This window comes from Felis catus, chromosome E3, assembly GCF_018350175.1.
Source record: "Felis catus isolate Fca126 chromosome E3, F.catus_Fca126_mat1.0, whole genome shotgun sequence".
NCBI lineage: Eukaryota > Metazoa > Chordata > Mammalia > Carnivora > Felidae > Felis > Felis catus.
In genome coordinates this window covers 2,585,501-2,591,500 of record NC_058383.1, presented here as the reverse complement: position 1 = coordinate 2,591,500, position 6,000 = coordinate 2,585,501, and the positions used below count along the sequence as shown (strand labels likewise).

The window sequence follows — 6,000 nt, the reverse complement described above, 5'->3', positions numbered from 1 at the left end:
CAGCGCCTGAATCACCCAAGCACCCCACACGCACCCGAACAGGCCTGGCAACCCTTCCTCTCCTGTGATCAGTCCCCTACGCCCATCAGACCAGAGGCCTGATTCCTGGTCCCCTGCAGGACACCTTGGCCTGCCTGTGGCCAGCCTCCCAGTGATACCCAGACCCCTCCGGCCACGAGGCCCTCCTGCCTGGGGGCCTTTCACCCCCTAGTTCGCGGCGGTTGCCATCAACCTCTCCTTGGCCCGGGTGCAGCTCCCCGTGGCCTGTTGTCCTACGGTGTCTTCTGATTCCCTTGGCTTGATGAATGGTACCCCACGCGCTCTGTTCGTGTTTGCACAGAAAGTCGGTAATTAGCTGTAGAGCTAAACTTGCCTGGGAAGGCGCCCGAGAGAAATAAATTGCGTCGCGCCCCCTGGGCCGGCCCCCGTGTCCCGCCGCATCGCCGCCCTGAAATCTGCTGTTCTCGTCTTGATTACTGGGTCTTTTCCGCCTCAGAATTAGTTTTCAGGGTACCGAGCAGCCTCTACCAACAGCAGCCTTTTTCAGAAGGGTGTTATTTACCAGCGTTAATTTTGCTCCTATCGCTACGTGCTTGAAAATAAGTATGAATCTTGTTTATTTTCATTTGCGGCTTGCACCAGCAAGGAGCAATTGGAACTAAATTATACGTGTTCAAGGAATGTACTCACATATTTCTGGGCTGTTGAGAAACATCTTGCCGGACAAAGCAGGGTTCAAACAAAGCTACAAACCAAACCATTGTTAGCTTTAGGACCCCCCCCCCCAGAGCCCGGCCCTTGGGGACACGACAGGCCTGGGAGGGGAGGGGGGTTTGTTTTAGTTGCAAAACCTGCTGGCACTTTTGCCGTCTGTCTCTCTCCCATCCCTGGCAGGCAGGCCGAGGATCGCATCAACTTAATGGTTCCCAGCCCATTAGAAATGCAAACCTTTTTATTCCCTTGTAAATAAATCTCCGTTTATTTCCGGGGCTGCCGGAAAGGAATGAGGCGGACAAGGAAGGACTTTCTCAACCCGTTATTCTCTGCTTCCTCCCAGGAGAAGCCCCTAGGGGGTGGGGGAGGCCCTTGGGGAGTTGAGAAGTCAACAAGCCTAGGCTGGGCTTGCAGCCAGCCAGGTAAGGTCCCTGCCCTCACCTGATGTGCCATCTAGCAAACGAGGAGGTCCCCGGAGCCGCAAGTGGTGACCGGCGTGGGAAGCGCTCCGGGGGGGGCGGGGGGGGGGGACACCAGAGGAGTCTGAGAAACAGTGGCAGGGACACCCCCTCTAGGCTGGGGACCCAGACAAGGGCTTTCTGAGCACCTGGCCTGCACTCCTGACTCTGGCAGAGATCGGAGTTTTTCTGTTGGACTCCGATCAGGGATTGCCACCAGCTTTGTCGTTTACCGCGTGTAGAAGGTGCAGCATAAGCCTTAAACACCGTGTCACTGCAAATTTGTAAATGTTTCTGTTCCTCTTTTTATTTTTTTTTATTTGTCATATTTTTGAGGGGGCAGGGGCAGAGGGAGAGGGAGAGAGAGCCCACGACTGCGGGATCGTGACCTGAGCAGAAATGAAGAGTCACATACTCGCATGACTCAGCCACCCAGGCGCCCCTCTGTCCCTCTTGACCACCTGCCAATTCCTCAGATTTGAAGTTCGGATTTTTACACTCAAAATAAAACATTTAGGAATCCCCCGGGTTGGTTGCAGAAGAGACCCCGTTTCCCCACCCCTCCCGAAATGCGTGCCCTTTGACCCTGCAACGTCCCCAATGGAGAGGCTGGGTCTGTCTCCCAGCCCCCGGAGCGAGAGTGCCCATGTGATTGCCTCTGGCCAATAGGATGCAGCCAAAGAGGGAGCGAGAGTGCCCACGTGATTGCCTCCGGCCAATAGGATGCAGCAAAGGAGGTGGTGCGCAGGGAGGGAGCCTGGTCCTGGGGAGACCTGTTCTCTCTCCCTCTCCCTCTGCCTCTCCCCCTCCCCATCATTCTCCCTCCCCCCTTCTCTCTCCCCCCCCTCCCTCCCCCTCTCTCCCTCCCCCTTCCCTCTCCCCCCTCCTTTCCTCTCCCCCCTCCTTTCCTCTCTCCCCCTCTCTCTCTCCCCATCCTTCTCCCTCCCCCACTTCTCTCTCCCCCCTCCTCTCCCCGTTCCCCAGCCCTCCGTCACCCTGACAACAAGCCCAGGCTCCCGAGAGCCATGAGAAACCACGTGGAGCACAGTGACATTGCTGTCGTCCCCAGCTGAGGACCCCCTGACGTCCAGTCCCTGCCACAGGTGAGCTCCACTACGACCGGCACAACCACCCACCCACCTGAAGACCCCTGAACAGTAACATATGGGCAGGTGCAGAAGAGTTTGCTGAGCTACCATAGCAAGACGCCCCCCCAGACTTGGTGGCTTAGACATCAGACCTGTATTTTTCTCAAAGTTCTCCAGGCTGGAAATCCAAGATCGAGGTGTCAGCAGGGGTGGTTTCTTCGAGGTCTCTCTCCTTGGATTGTAGATGGCCATCTTGTCCCTGTATCCTTATTTGGTCTTTCCTCTGTGTGCGTCCTAATCCTTTTTCCTTAGGGCCCACCCACGTGGCTCATTTTCACTTGGTTACTGTACAGACCTGCTCTGCACATACAGGCCCAGGCTGAGGTCGGGGGGGGGGGGGGGTAGTTAGGACTTCAACACATGGTTTGGGGACGGGGAGACAGTTCGGGCCATGGCAGGACACCCGTTTCAGACACTATGGCAGCAATTAGCAACAGGTGTCCTTAGCAGGTGCAGGGCGCTGCGTTGGCACTGGGTTACAAGCAAGCTGGAGACAGGCTTCGGCCCCGCCCGGGAGCCCACAGTCTGTGGGTTTCCTTCACATGCAACCCCGTGCCCAGGGCCAGCCACACGCATGTGCATAACACCCATCTCAGGCTGGAACCAGCCATCCCCGTCTGGCAGACTCCCGCTCTGACTTTGCCAAACAGACTCCCAGAAACACAGGGGGAGAGAGAGAAAATTATACTCCCCCGTATCTCAACATTCACTCACATAATAAGCAGTTACATTTTGCTGCCCCAGGCAACAGCTTGTTCTGTTTTAATTAACTTGCCTTTTATTGAATTTCCATATCCGTCACCAAACATCAGCGCACCTTTCTGGGAGCGTGTAGAGTCGGCGATCACCGAGCGGTACGGGGGACGGTGTGGCTCACATCGGGAGTTCATCTGTGCTTTGTTGCTCCTGCTGCGTGGCTGGGGTGGGGGCCGCAGGGAGAAGGCGTGAGGGGGAGAGGAGAGCCGTGAGCACGCAGGGAGGCCACGACTCCGCCCTGTGGGGCACGGGGTTTGCATCTCGGTTCAGCTACGTAAAGGATGAGGCCCTCACGGAGAAGGGTCACCTTCTCCAGCATCTAGCAAGGCCTTGTGGGGAGAAGGCAGGACCGATGATGGCAAAGTCGGGGCGGACACGTAAATTCTGTCCCTTGCCTGGAAAGCCTCCTCGTTCCCCTCGGCTGGAAGATGTCAGCCCCACCCCCACCCCAGTAAACATTTGCTTCCACAAATGCACAGGGACGCATCATCCTTGGCCCCGCTCTTCCCAGGGCAACCTTGTGTCAGGCCGGGTTTCCCAGAAGCAGACCTAAGATGGGCGTCAGAGTGCCCACGGCCCGAGGAGAGGGGCGGGGCTTCCCGCGCCTGGCCTGGTCGGTCATAGGGTGGGAGCTGCTCTGGGGGGCCAAGCACCCCTAGGTGCTCCAGCTCTCTGTGCCCCAGGCAGGCAGCTCTGGAAATGGAAGGGGACCCAAGAGGATGTGGGCAGAGCATGGAAGCGAAATTTGAGGCCCAGTGCCCAAAGCCCACCGTCGCGAGGTTCATTGCCTGCCACGGGGTTACCTTTATGTGTCGACCTGGCTGGACCACAGTATCCAGAGATGACGTCAAGCACCAATCCAGATGTTGCCATGAAGGTGTTTTTTTAGATGAGACTCCCGGTGAAATCAGTGGCCCTTGAGTAAATCAGGCGACCCTCCGTGAGGTGGGTGGGCCTCACCCAATCAGGTGAAGGCCCTGCAAGAAAATGAGACTAGGGTGCCCTGAGGAACAGGGAGTTGTGCCAGTCACCTGTCAGAGGACGTGAGCTGTAACATCTTCCCTGGGACTCAAGTCTGCTGGCCTGCCCAACAGAGGATGGACTTGCCAGCCTCCATCACTGTGTCAGCCACTTTGTGAATCTGGAGATGGATAGGAATAGACGGAATTTTATGTCTAGAGAGATGCAGAGATAGGTATGGAGATAGATACGCAGAGAGGGATATGTTTCTTTTTGCGCCTGCCTCCGTGGTGATTGCCATCTCCGAGCGTAAACCAAACCTCCATCCAGGTGGGGCTGGCGGGGGCGCCTCGCCCAAGGGCACAGCCGGGCTGGAACATCGAGATAGCTCACTGGCACGGCTGGTGTCACACAGCTGGCGCCCGGTGCCTCTGAGCTCCATCCTGGCCCCTCGGGCCGCCTGCGCTTTCTCACCGGCTGTGGCTGGGTTCTGAGGGGGGGGGCGTTCCTTACACGGAAACTGCAGGTGTCCCCCTACCCAGCCGTGAAAGCTACGTAGCGTCACTTCTGATGCACCTGTTCCAGCCGATCACAGGGCCAGTCTAGATAGTCTCTGTTGGGGGGTCCATCGCCCTGATTTTCCCAGAAAGTCCCCAAGATCTGGGGGGGGGAGGGGTGCGGGGGGTGGACAGTGACAGCAGGAACGTCTCTTTCTTTAATGGAGGTAAAATTCACATAATGTAAAGTTACGTATTTTATTTTACTTTATTTTTAAGATTTTAGTTTTGAGTAATTTCCACACCCCACCTGGGGCTCTAGCTCACAGCCCTGAGATCCTGAGTCACATGCTGTACTGACTGAGCCAGGCTAAAATTAACCATTTTAAAGTGCACAATTCTCATGGGGCACCTGGGGGCTCAGTCGGTTAAGCGTCCGACTTCAGCTCAGGTCATGGTCTCATGGTTCTTGGGTTCGAGCCCAGCGTCGGGCTCTGTGCTGACAGCTCAGCGCCTGGAGCCTGTTTGGGATTCTGTGTCTCCGTCTCTGTCTGCTCCTATCCCGCTCATGCTCTCTCTCAAAAATAAATAAAGATTAAAAGAAGTTTTTTTAAGCGCACGATTCACAATGTTGTGCAATCACCACCTCTACCTGGTTCCGAAACACTCTCGCCCCAAAAGGGAATCCCGTACCGTGAAGCTGTCACTGCCCACTCCCTCTTTGTCACAGCCCCGGGCACCCACCGATCTGCGTTCTGACTCTGGGGATCTACCTATGCTGAATATTTCACATAAAAGGAATTCTACAGCACGTGACCTTTTTGTGTCTGGCTTCTGTCACTTAGCATCTGTGTTCAGGATTTAGTTCCTTTTTATGGCTGAGTAGTGTTCTGCCGCGTGGACGTACCACAGTTTATTTTATCCCCTCATCCGCTGATGGACATCTCCGTTCTCCAATCCTGGCTGTTGTGGGCGGGGCTACTGTGCACAGATTCATGCATCAGTGTTTGAGTGCACGAATTTATTTTGGAGACCATGCAGGCAGTTAGCAGCAGATCTTTGCAAGAATGTAGCTTCTCTGGCTCCCGATCTCACACATATTCCTAGACTGTGTTAGAATTACACGCAGCCAAGGGATACAAGGATTGGGGGGGGGGGGGGGGGCGCGGCCTGCCAGGTCCTGGCTCTTTCCGAGGTGATTTTTAACAATGAATCAGAACCGGAAAATTGCTGCCGCCCGAGCGTCAGTTCCTTCCCAGATGTTCAGACAAGTCTGATACCATACAAATCAAGCCACCTGGAGAAGAGGTTTCAAAGAACCAAAGAGGGTTTGATCTTATTCTTTCTTTTACAAGATGAGCGTGTGACGCGCGCACACACACACACACACTCTCCATCCTGCCGTAAGCTGAGCCCTGAAACAGCACCAAACGTTTTGCATACTTGGAATCGGTTCTCTAAAGATTT

General features: G+C 55.5%; 1 protein-coding gene across 2 annotated transcripts in view; it reads left to right on the top strand.

The window, feature by feature from the left end:
* Positions 1-2,078: 2,078 nt before the first annotated feature.
* The window catches only part of CARD11 (caspase recruitment domain family member 11), a 139,211-nt gene continuing 135,289 nt past the window's right edge, over positions 2,079-6,000 (top strand). For both annotated transcript variants that reach the window (XM_019820361.3, XM_045047409.1), the window contains exon 1: positions 2,079-2,275. The gene's annotated coding sequence lies outside the window, so the exon portion shown is untranslated. The remainder of the gene's footprint in view (positions 2,276-6,000) is intronic.